The sequence below is a fragment of the Pleurodeles waltl genome, chromosome 4_2, assembly GCF_031143425.1.
Source record: "Pleurodeles waltl isolate 20211129_DDA chromosome 4_2, aPleWal1.hap1.20221129, whole genome shotgun sequence".
In the NCBI taxonomy this organism is placed as follows: Eukaryota; Metazoa; Chordata; class Amphibia; order Caudata; family Salamandridae; genus Pleurodeles; species Pleurodeles waltl.
In genome coordinates this window covers 147,645,932-147,658,537 of record NC_090443.1, presented here as the reverse complement: position 1 = coordinate 147,658,537, position 12,606 = coordinate 147,645,932, and positions in this window count along the sequence as shown.

Genomic DNA, 12,606 nt, shown 5'->3' with positions numbered 1-12,606 from the left:
ATTGCAAACATGATGGCTTACCCTGTCTACCAAACTGACGGTCCACCCACTTTCTTTAGGGTTCAGAGGAACTTCAACTTTCTGTCAACATATCCCCTGTAGGCATTTATCGATTGCAAGCTACCTTTAACGGCTCAACTTAGTAGGGGTTGTATGAGTAAAGCCATCACAGTTCCCGCTCTATTTAGCAAGAGTTTTTTTCTTGTCCTTCCGTGGCAGGAAAAATCTTGCTGTGACAGACCAAAAAAATGACTGTCACACCCTGGAAGAAAATTCCCAAGGTGTGTGGGTTATTAGTGTTTTTGTTTTTCAATAACAAACTCCTACTTTGGGAGTTTATTTCTGAAAAACAAAAAAGATTGAAGGGGGTGGTAGACTGCTGTCAAAATCGGCAATGGCAATCTTCCAAGCTGTTTGTTTCTTGTTGGGAACTGCTGTGATAGCGATTCCTTTCAACATACAGAGATGACTGCTGGTCGGCGGATCATCCCTAAATAAAATGGACAACCGTCTGTCAGGGTGACAGACGTTAAATCATCCATCTTCAGGAGGCCAAATCAGGCCTTTAGCCTTGACATTACTCAGCAATCTTGGTGGCACTTAGCTCAAATCAATTTGAGAGTTCTTAACACATGATTAGAATAGAACATAAACCAGTGAGTAGGAGGAAGACGCATTCGGTGCCATCACAAAGAAAAGACCTGCAACATTGTAGTGAGAGCACAAACTCCACAACATCAGCATGGCAATATGGCATGTAGTGGATGCATTCACACCACTTATGATACACTTTGTCACCTTAAGCACACTAGATGAAATCAAATGTGTCAACAGAGGTGTCTATGACAAAAGATGGCTTACCCCTCATCATCAAGAAGACTGAGTCACCCCTGTTGGATACATAAGACTCTTCACATGCAATGCCCAGCTGTATTTCACTCTACTAAAACACATTTTGTGATCATGGATTAAAGCTGCCATTTTGGATACTAGACAAGTAAAAACACAGACATAGGCCCTCAGTGCAACCCTGGCGGTAAATCCCGCTTTCCGCCTTGCTGAAGACCGCCAACATTCCGTTGGGGTGGAGGAATTCCGCTACAGGTATTACCACCCACATCTCGGAATCCGCCACAATACAGATACCCACACAATTCCGCCACACCAAAGGTCAGTGATAAACTGGCGATACCAAAACCTACACCGTCACGCCAACAAGAACACGCCCACACTATCACGACCCACAAATCAACGCAGCGGTCTTACAACTGCGGTAATCCATTGGCAGTACACATCGCAGTGCTCAAAATACACACACATTTACAAAACACAACCACATTGGACAATTCAAAATACACACACCTAATACACATACACACACCACACCCACACACTCACTACACTATAAAACACCCACCCACATAACCCACAAACCCTTACAACCACATTTTGTTGAAAAAGAAGAGTGAGAGAGAATAGCAAACACAACACCAGCATCCACAGGCACACAACACCATCATTCATACAACATCCACGCACCTCAAACAACACACACCAACACAACACATCACACAGCACAATAAACAGCACCTCACACATCACCCACACCACATCATGGCACCTCAAAGACACCCCAGGTTTTCAGAGGAGGAGCTCAGGGTCATGATGGAGGAAATCATCCGGGTAGAGCCACAGCTTTTCGGATCACAGGTGCAGCACACCTTCATTGCTAGGAAGATGGAGCTATGGCGGAGAATCGTTGACAGGGTCAACACAGTGGGGCGGCATCCAAGAACACGGGATGACATCAGGAAGAGGTGGACCGACCTACGGGGGAAGATGCGTTCAGTGGTATCCAGACACCAGATTGCTGACAGAGGACTGGCGGTGGACCCCCACCTCCTCCCCCACAACTAACAACATGGGAGGAGCAAGTGTTGGCAATACTGCATCCTGAGGGCCTCGCAGGAGTAGCAGGAGGACTGGACTCTGGTAAGTCATATCTTATTTTCCAAATCCCCCCACCCCACCTGCATGCCATCACATACCCCCACCCTCACCCTCACCCCCATCACTCAAACATCTCACATATGTCCCACTATCACAACCCACACATCCCAATACCAAGGCCCTGCATGCAACACCTATGCATGGACCACCATCACCAAAACATGTCCAGTACAGATACCCACACAGACCCCAAACCAACTATCACAAAAGGGCAAACACAATTGTGCAAGCACAGGAGTAGAGGGTACCTCACCCAATGCACAAGATGGCACACGCAGATACTAAAACTATGCATTTACACCCCAACAGGACCCATACCCAACGTCACCGGACAGGAGGTGCCAGACATATCCAGTCCCCCCACAGAAGAGGCCCACAGTGACGACAGAAGCTCTGCACGCCTGGAGCAAGATGACCACTACGGCCCATCAGGGACCTCTGGACAGTTGGTTCCCCTGCCACTGTCACAAGCCACCACAGAACCTCCCCCCTCAGGAAACACCCGCACAGCACTCACCCAGCTGGCCCATCCCTCTGTCCCCAGGACACGCCAATCAGCAGTGTGTCCACTACTACAGGGAACCCAGGCAAACTCACCAACCCAAGAAAATCAGGGACCTGGGGTCAGTGGCAGTGGGCACACGGTTCAGGGGACAGAGGCACAGGATACCAGGGAAGCTGGGAGGACAGGCCCAGGGAACCGACACTCCACGAGGCACTCTCCAACATCATGGGAGCATACCACCATTCCTAGGAGACCATGGGCATGGTACTGGCCAAGTTTCAGGAGACTCAGCGGCTGCAGGACGAACACTACCTTGGGATCAGGGAGGACTTGAAGTCCATTAACAACACCCTGGTCACCATTGCAGGGGTGCTGGCAGACCTCCTCAACACCAGGAGGGACACAGTGGCACAACAAGGGCCCCTGACACTAGCCTGGACGATGAACAGCCCTCCACCTCCGCCGGCGCTAGTGTACAGGAGGCACTGCCACAGGGACAACAGGACACCAGCACCCCACCCCCTGCAGATGGAGAACCACCCGGCAAACGGTCCCTGAAATCCAGGAACAAGACAGAGAACATTGCCAAGACCCCCGCCAGGAAATGAGCACAATATGCACAATGTTACACAGTTGTAGGCCAGCAGTAAACATTGCAGAGGGCACAAAGTGGGACCCAGATCTGTGAAATGGAAAGTCAAAGTGCCAAGTCAGGGTCTATACACAGAGGTAAAAAGGCAGATTTATTCTAGGTCCTACAATAGTATGAGATGTGGGAAGCAGTGCCATCCTCTTACCTGTGTCTCACTGGAAGTATTGCATGATGATGTTGTTTCGGTTGTCTACATCTTCTTTTTCTGTCTCCTTTTCTTCACTGTTCACAGGCTCCACAGCTGCCACAAGACCACCATCAGGCCCATCCTCCTGCAGAAAAGGCACCTGGCGTCGCAAAGCCAGGTTGTGCAACATACAGCATGCCACGATGATCTGGCACACCTTCTTCGGTGAGTAGTATAGGGAGCCACCTGTCAGATGGAGACACCGGAATCTGGCCTTCAGGAGGCCGAAGATGCACTCTATTATTCTCTCAGTTCACCCATGTGCCTCATTGTAGTGTTCCTCTGCCCTCGTCCTGGGATTCCTCACTGGGGTCAGTAGCCATGACAGGTTGGGGTAACCAGAGTCACCTGCAAATATCGAGGGACAACTGTTAGACATCCTCCAAACATTAGGGAATCTCCCATACCCAGACAGCAAATGCAACTGTGTGGGGACTTTAGGCTCACCTATTAGCCACACATGGTGCCTCTGGAGTTGCCCCATCACATAAGGGATGCTGCTATTCCTCAAAATGTAAGCATCATGCACTGAGCCAGGACACTTGGCATTCACATGGGAGATATAATGGTCCACCAAACACACCATCTGCACATTCATTGAATGGTAGCTTTTCCAGTCTCTGTACACCTGTTCATTCCTGTGGGGGGGGGGGAATGCCACATGTGTACCATCAATGGCACCAATTATGTTGGGGAAATGTCCCAGGGCATAAAAGTCACCTTTCACTGGGGGCAGATCCTCCACCTGAGGGAAAACGATGTAGCTGCGCATGTGTTTCAGCTGGGCAGATAACACTCTGGATAACACGTTAGAGAACATTGGCTGTGACATCCCTGATGCCATGGCTACTGTTGTTTGAAAAGCCCCACTTGCCAGGAAATTTAGCACTGACAGGACCTGCACTAGAGGGGGGATTCCTGTGGGATGGCGAATAGCTGACATCAGGTCTGGCTCCAACTGGGCACACAGTTCCTGGATTGTTGCATGATCAAGTCTGTAAGTGATAATGATGTGTCTGTCTTCCATTGTCGACAGGTCCACCAGGGGTCTGTACACCGGAGGATGCTGCCATCTCATCACCTGCCTGAAATAGTTCTCGACAGAGTCCCCCATGGGCATGTGCTTTTCCCCTGCCCTGTCAGTGCATGGCTTAGTGCATAGGGCTGCTCCCTGTGTGTTGTGTCCGCCAACGGTAGTGGTGTTGCAGGCATTGACAATGTATCTCTTGTGTCTTTCCCCCCTTTTTGTTTTGTCACCCTGTCCTTGTGTGCATTAGCATCATCTGGCAGAGGAGCATTGGCACCGGAGCAGGAGAAAGCTGCATCTCACATGGCCCTGGAGAGTGAAATAACGGAGTCCGAAGGCACCAGTGGGACGGAGGGCGAGGGGAGCTCCACAACGAGGACAGGAGCAGACACCAGCGACTGCGACTCCTCCTCTGATGGGAGCTCCCTTGCGGTGGTGGGTACCTCTGTGCCCACTGCATCAACAGGTACAGCCGCCACCCCCCCCACCAGCACCGCCCTCCCAGCAGCCCCTCATCGAGTTTCCCGTGGCCGCATACCCAGGAGGGTGAGCGTCTCCTTGACCCCAGGCACCTCAGGCCCTGCCCCAGTCAGCCCTGCTGCCCTCAGTGAGAAGGCTATTGACCTCCTGAGATTCCTCACTGTTGGGCAATTAACCATTTTGAATGCCATCCAGGGTGTTGAGAGGCATTTGCAGCACACAAATGCATACCTGGAGGGCATTCATTCTGGCGTGGCAGCACAACAGAGAGCATTTCAGGCTCTGGCCTCAGCAATGATGGCAGCCATTGTCCCTGTGTCCAGCCTCCCCACTCCAACTTCCTCTACCCAGACCCAATCCCCTGTACCCCAGTCTATCCCAAGCACACCTTCAGACCAGCATGCACACACCTCAACACACAAGGGAAGCTCAGGCAGACATAAGCACCACACATCCCACAGGCACTCACGTAAGCATCACACACATGCAGACACACCAACATCCACTGCCTCCACTGTGTCCCCCTCCTCCTCGTCTCCCTCCTTCCTCCCAGTCTCGTCTACACTCACACCTGCATGCACTATTGACAACACCAGCACACACACCACCACACCCCGCTCATGTGCAGTCACCACCCCACTACCATCCACACGTCCCCTGTGTCCTCTCCCAGTGTGTCTGTGACGCCACCTCCCAAGATACACAAACGCAGGCACACACCCACCCAACAGCCATCCACCTCACAACAGCCTCCAGCGCATGCACCTTCACTCAAAGTCACCAAACGAACACCTCCTACAAACACAACCTCTTCCTCCACTCCCAAACCCCCTCCAGCTACCCGTCCCAGTGTCTCCCAAAAACTTTTCCTGTCCAACCTTGACCTCTTTCCCACACCTCCCCCACCCTGTCCGTCTCCTAGGTCCCGACTCTCCAGGTCCCAACCTAGCCCTCAGCCGCAACATCTCCGGGACCAGTGGTGCCTGTAGTCACCGGAATCTGGAGTGCACCGGCCAGTGTGGCACGGAGCCACAGCACGGACAGTCCCCCACCTGTCAAGCATCAGAAGTTGCCCAGTGCCCGGCGGGAGAGGGGGAAGACTCCAGCCACCAAACCACTCCCAGGGGTCCTGGTGGGAGTGTGGAGTCAGCTGCAACACCTTCAAAGGTGGGAAAGGGCCACAAGAAATCCAGCATGTCTGGGAAGAGCAGCACAGCGCAGGAGACCGCCATCATCCCCGCTGCCCAGGAGGCCACCACCATCATCCCCGCTGCCCAGGAGGCCACCGCAATCATCCCCGCTGGGACAGAGAGGACCGCCAGCACAAGCCCCGCTGGGCTAGGGAGGACCACCAGCACAAGCCCCGCTGGGCCAGAGAGGACCGCCAGCACAAGCCCCGCTGGGCCAGAGAGGACCGCCAGCACAAGCCCCGCTGGGACAGAGAGGACCGCCAGCACAAGCTCTGCTGGGCCAGAGAGGACCAACAGCACAAGCCCCGCAGGGACAGAGAGGACCGCCAGCACAAGCCCCGCTGGGCCAGAGAGGACCGCCAGCACAAGCCCCGCTGGGACAGAGAGGACCGCCAGCACAAGCCCCGCTGGGCTAGAGAGGACCGCCAGCACAAGCCTCGCTGGGACAGAGAGGACCGCCAGCAGCTGAGTCGCTGCAAAGGAGCCCGCCGCCTCAAGCACCGCTGAACAGGGCACCACCGCCTCAATCACCGCTGAACAGGGCACCGCCGCCTCAAGCACCGCTGAACAGAGCACCGCCGCCTCAAGCACCTCTGAACAGGGCACCGCCGCCTCAAGCACCGCTGAACAAGGCACCGCCACCTCAAGCACCGCTGAACAGGGCACCGCCGCCACAAGCACCACTGGGCCATGAGCGCCAAGGACACTGACGCTACTGAGTCAGTCACGACCAGGATGAAGCACTCTGGGCACCAGGCCCCCCCAGAACCAGTGAAGTATAACATCCACTACCTCTGTCCTTAGCAGGATGAAGCACTCTGGGCACCAGGCCCCCTCCAGAACCAGTGGAGTATCACGTCCACTACCTCTGTCCTTAGCAGGATGAAGCACTCTGGGCACCAGGCCCCCTCCAGAACCTGTGGCGACTGTTATCCACTTGAGAGACTGTGGCTTTGCACTCCCCAGGATGCAGCAGTGGGCAACCCTCCCACTGTAGAGACTTGAGAGACTGTGGCTTTGCACTCCCCAGGATGGAACAGTGGGCAACCCTCCCACTGTAGAGACTTGAGAGACTGTGGCTTTGCACTACCCAGGATGCAGCAGTGGGCAAGCCACCCACTGTAGAGACTTGAGAGACTGTGGCTTTGCATTCCCCAGGATGGAACAGTGGGCAAGCCACCCACTGTAGAGACTTGAGAGACTGTGGCTTTGCACTCCAAAGGATGGAACAGTGGGCATGCCACCCACTGTAGAGACTTGAGAGACTGTGGCTTTGCACTCCCCAGGATGCAGCAGTGGGCAAGCCACCCACTGTAGAGACTTGAGAGACTGTGGCTTTGCACTCCCCAGGATGGAGCAGTGGGCATGTGGCCCCCTCGTGGATTTGGCATTGTGCACTCAACCGGCTGAGGTGCCTCCCTTTTCCCTCCCCCTGAGGTGCCTATTTTCTTGCTCTCTGATGCCCCTGCAGTGTTTTCTCCGTCATGGTCGGGGATCTTGTGTGGGCCTCGCCCATACCGTGTGGGCCTAGTGTTCCACTGACTTCATTGGAGCACTACCTGGACTACTAAGCTTGGTGTATATTTTGTTTATGGTGTATATATATATTTTTGCATACTTGATTTTCATATATTACAATGGTTACACTCATTTCCTTTTGTCTTTGCATTCTTTCGGGGGGGTTGAGGGGTCTAACTATAACGTATACATTTGTATTAGTGTGTGTGTTGTAGTGGGTGAGGGTGGGGCAGTTGCGTGTGTGTGTCCCTGTTTTTTCCCTCCCCCTCCCCTGTGTCATAGGTGCAGTACTCATTGTTGTGTTCGCCGCCGGCGTTCGTGCTCCTGGTAGAGGAGCAAGAAGATGAGGGCTGAAAAAATGTGCAGCTCTGGTTCCATGGTGTCCGGATTCCTCGTCGGGTGTGTAGAGGTGAGCGTTTTCCCTTCGAAGTCCTGTTTCCGCGGTGTTTTTGTCTGCGGTGAATCCGCCCCGGAAAATGTGGCGGGTTGGTAGGTTGTGATACTGTGGGCGGTACACTGACTTCCCCCTGGCTGTTGGCGGTGACCGCCAAGATGTTTGTCTGTACCGCTGTGGCGGTCAGAGTGTTAAAGTGGCTGTCTTTGTTGGCGGTTTCCGCCACGGTCGTAATTCCAATTTTTTTACTACCGGCCTTGTTGGCGGTCTTACCGCCGCTTTAACACCGACCGCCAGGGTTGTAATGACCACCTATGTCTTTTTGTAAATGTTATCTGTTACATTATAACCACATTATATTTCAGTCTCTTTGAAAAAAAAAATTGACCAATGTAGGGTGGCCTTGAGACACATGCAATTATTAAGCAATAAGGATGTTTATTATTGAGTAGGATTACTTATGAAACGAGCAGCTTATTCTATGAGAAGTATGTTATAATGTGCGGAAGAATTTTATTGAATGAATTTTAATGAACTTCTGAAGGTACCATATTGAAGGGTGCGTTTTGGGGTTGGTCTAATAGGTGGCTTGTTTTTGAGCGGGTTGGTCTCTGAAATTTTCTGTCCTTCCACTAGAAAAAAACCTTACAATGCAATAATGATCTTCAATGGATGCATTTTAATGAACTGTTTAAAGTAATTGATTGAAGCTAATTTTAAAAATCGTTATATGTGGTTTAATATGCTTTATTGTGTAACACTAGGATGCGAGTTAAGATAAAACGATGATGATAATGGCACAAAATGTCTGTGAAATAACAGTTGTGGGTACTAAAGTAAGGCTTCACATGCTTGCGTCAAATGATCTGGAAGAGAACAAGTGTAAGGTAGGCAATCAACTCCTACTCGTGGAGGACTACAGACGCCTCTGCAGGAACCACAACTCCTACACTTGCTGAGACAACCGGTGGGCTGTCGCCTTTCACAGCATTAGGACGAGGATGTGTTTCTGAGACATTTACACCAATCTCCTCAACACATAGATGTAAGGCACTATCAAGCAGTTATTATCAATAAGGTGAGCACAGGAGTAGTGAGAGTCCATAGAGGTCGACTTTACCCGTGACAAGCTTCACTACTCTCTTTGTTCACCTAAATAATCACATCTGCATCAGTAGCCTTTCCAATTCATATTGTCATCCAGTTGGACTTTAATTCAATATTAACAAAGTGGCACTGCCTGGATGACAGAAACTGGGTAAAAACAGTCAGCAGGAACGTTGGCCTGCAGGATGCGATGCAAGGATATGAGGTGCTAATTGCTTGGCATGAAAAGCACCCCCAGGTAAGACAATATGCTTTGATTTGATCTGGAGTCTTGGGCCACGATAGACCTTGGAAGTAAGGAGGCAGAAACAATACCAGCATTTATTTCGGATTACTCACCAGTGACTATGCAGGGTGGAAAAGGTAGTGCTTTACAAAAAACAATCTTATGGTTGGCACCAAACTCTTCAAATATCTGACACGCCGTAAATCTTGTGGGTGACTTTGCCAGTTTGTTAAAATATAAGATAAATCACGGGAAGAAAGGGACTTTCAGTAGGAGTTGCTTCCAATTGAAATTAAAAGCACTTCCTGATAACTGTCCCAAATGGAGCATGCTATCTGGATTTCCTCAAAGTGTTTCAAACTTTACAACTGGAGTTATAGAACAACATATGTGGACAGCTTAAAGTTAGGAATAAGATGATCTAATTAAAATGACTGTAGTTGTGCAATGTTTTTTAACCAGGTTAACCCTATCTTTCTTCAAAAAATCTTGTAAAGCCTTTAATTCGTCTATAGGGAAATTCATATGGGCAGGTAAGAGAAGCTGGTGAGGTCTCATGTTTGGTACTCCAGTATGGAGGATGAGCTTTTCCTGATTTCGAGAATCATGCCTAAGCCTTTGTTTTGTTGGACAAATGGTTGAGCCTTACTGTCTAACATTGACTGATCTTTTAACTCATGCACACATAACATATAAATGCGAAATTACCTACATTTGTAAATTCGATAGTGCAAAATTGAAAAAAAATCTGCTTCCATGTTCAAATACACTACCGCGTGGCCTGGATACTAAAAATCCATTGAACTAGTTCTTTCTTAGTCAAATCCTATGCTTCCACTAGACATATTGTTTGAGTCAAAAGTGACATAAACGTTTTTGGTTCTTCATTGCTTCATAAAAATTTAAAAGGAACAAAATAATTCCCACAGTGCTCTATATGGATAGTGTTTCCAGTGAGTTTGTACAGCAACATTTAAAAGTATTAACAACTTTTTTGTGGTCCCAAGGACAGGACTACTTCTAAATAGATGCTGATCTCTCAACCAAACAACTTGGGATGGTTCATCATCAAGTCTGCTCTTAACTGTGGTTTGATACCCATTGTGAGATTCATGTTGAATTATTTTAACATGCTAGTCATGTCACAATTAGGCCTGGGTGGAAAACTCTTCTTGGCTCATGGAGTTTTCAGAATTTGGGCACTCCGTGCTACACAGAGTAGTACGGAGTTCCTGAATTCTGCCATCTGGCGCAAAGTGGAGTTTTTTGTTTCCATTCATGCTTCCAAGATTTGTTTTTGGCACTCACAAGCGCCATGATATTCTCAGGCCTCTAGCGAGCACGCTTCGTGAGATTTTGCGCCGCTCGCACATCTTCCGGACCCAATAGCACAAATATAGTACCGCTCGTGAGCACAAACGCACCTCGAGTAGATTTTCAACTCGAGAAACAGATAAATCTACTCAAAAGGTTTTACAGTGGATTTTCTTATTCAACAAACCGTTCTAGTTGTTTTTCAGTGCAAGAAATCTTTTTTAATTTTTTTTTCTCCAACAGGAAGGAAGTGCCTCGGAGACTTGAACATCCTGTTCCTGTCCAGCAGGCTCCTCTCAGTGCTTTGTCCATCTCCTCGTCACTGTTCATGTGGATTTCGAGGTGGAAGGATCACTCGCTTTGTCTGCTGGATATATTCCTTTGGATTTAAGGACTTTCTTTGTGATATTACACAAGTTCAAAAACTTTTGTATAAGGGTGTTGTTTGTTTGATAGGGAATGCACCAGTATTTCTTTGTACATTTTCATTTGTTTTTTAAATGTCATTGTAGTGGGTGGTCTGGCATTTTAGTAGGGGCCTAGTTATCTTTTTTTGCATTTAATTTTTCATCTTTTGTAAAGGAAAAATGTTGCAAAGTTCAGAACCTATTCTACATGTTTGTTACAATGGCAATATTCATTTATTTTACTTTATGGCCTCGACTTCCAATGGGCCATCTAGTCAGTAGGCCCAGTATTAGTCATCAGTGCATGAAATAAATATTTCTGTGGTATATGTTTTTAAAACTTAATTTGGGCAGGGATGGCATTGGATTAAATTAAACATGTTGGCTATTGTCTGTATTTCATATTTTTCTGCTGAAGTGTATATGTGGGGTAATATTTAATAGCATAGGAGGATGTGTTGATGTACATTTTTTGAAGTTCAGTTAATTTTTGCATTGCTGAACTACAGATAGTGTTTTCTTCAGTGTTACCACTATGTCTCATTTGTCTGGCCAGTAGGTTTGTGTGTGTATGTTTGCCATTGGCCACCATTTGTGTTTGTTCTCCATGCTGTGTGGCCAGGGGCCATTTTGTGTAGTCTGTGTCCATAGGCCTGATTGTGTTCTTTGTTCCTCATGCCTCCTTGCTCACTGTTTTTGTTTGACCATATGGCTTGCAGCCATTTTGTGCATCCAGCCAGTGTGCCTTTGCCACAGGCTTGCATGCGTTATTTGTCACCTGTGCCTCCTTTCTTGCTCTAGTTGTTTGACCATGTGGCTGGCAGTCATTTTGTGCATCCAGCCAGTGTGTTTTTGCCATAGGTTTGCATGTGTTATTTGTTCCTCATACCTCCTTGCTCGTTGTTGTTGTTTGACCATGTGGATGGCAAAATTTTGTGCATCTAGCTAGTGTGCCTTTGCCATAGGCATGCATGTGTTCTTTGTTCCACATGCCTCCTTGTTCACTATAATTGTTTGACAATGTGGCTGGCAGCCAATTTGTGTATCCAGCTAGTGTGTTTTGGCCATAGCCCTGCATGTGTTCTTTGTTCCCCATGCCTTCTTGATCGTTGTTGTTGTTTGACCATTGCGCTGGCGGGTATTTTGTGCAACCAGCCGTTGTGTTTGTGCCATAGGCTTGCATGTGTTCTTTGTTACCCATACCTCCTTGCTCGCTGCTGTTGTTTGACCATGTGACTGGCAGCCATTTTGTGAATCCGGCCAGTGTACTTTTCCCATAGGCTGACATGGATGTAATATCCGTTTAATAATATGCTTGAGGATCATTGTAATATACGTATATTATGAAAATGATTTCAATGAAGTGTGCTTATATCACATGCATTTTTTATTTCCACCTCTTTGCCTCACAATAGATTTCTTACCATTCTCCCATACAAACATCGGCAATTATTTATCATTTCTTTTATTTATATCCACCATAGGCTCACTGCCCTGGCAACAGCATTCAGTTCTTTTGTTGTATAATTCCATTTCCTCCTGGACACCCTGCCTGTGGTGCACTGCAGACACATCAGCATCATTTATTT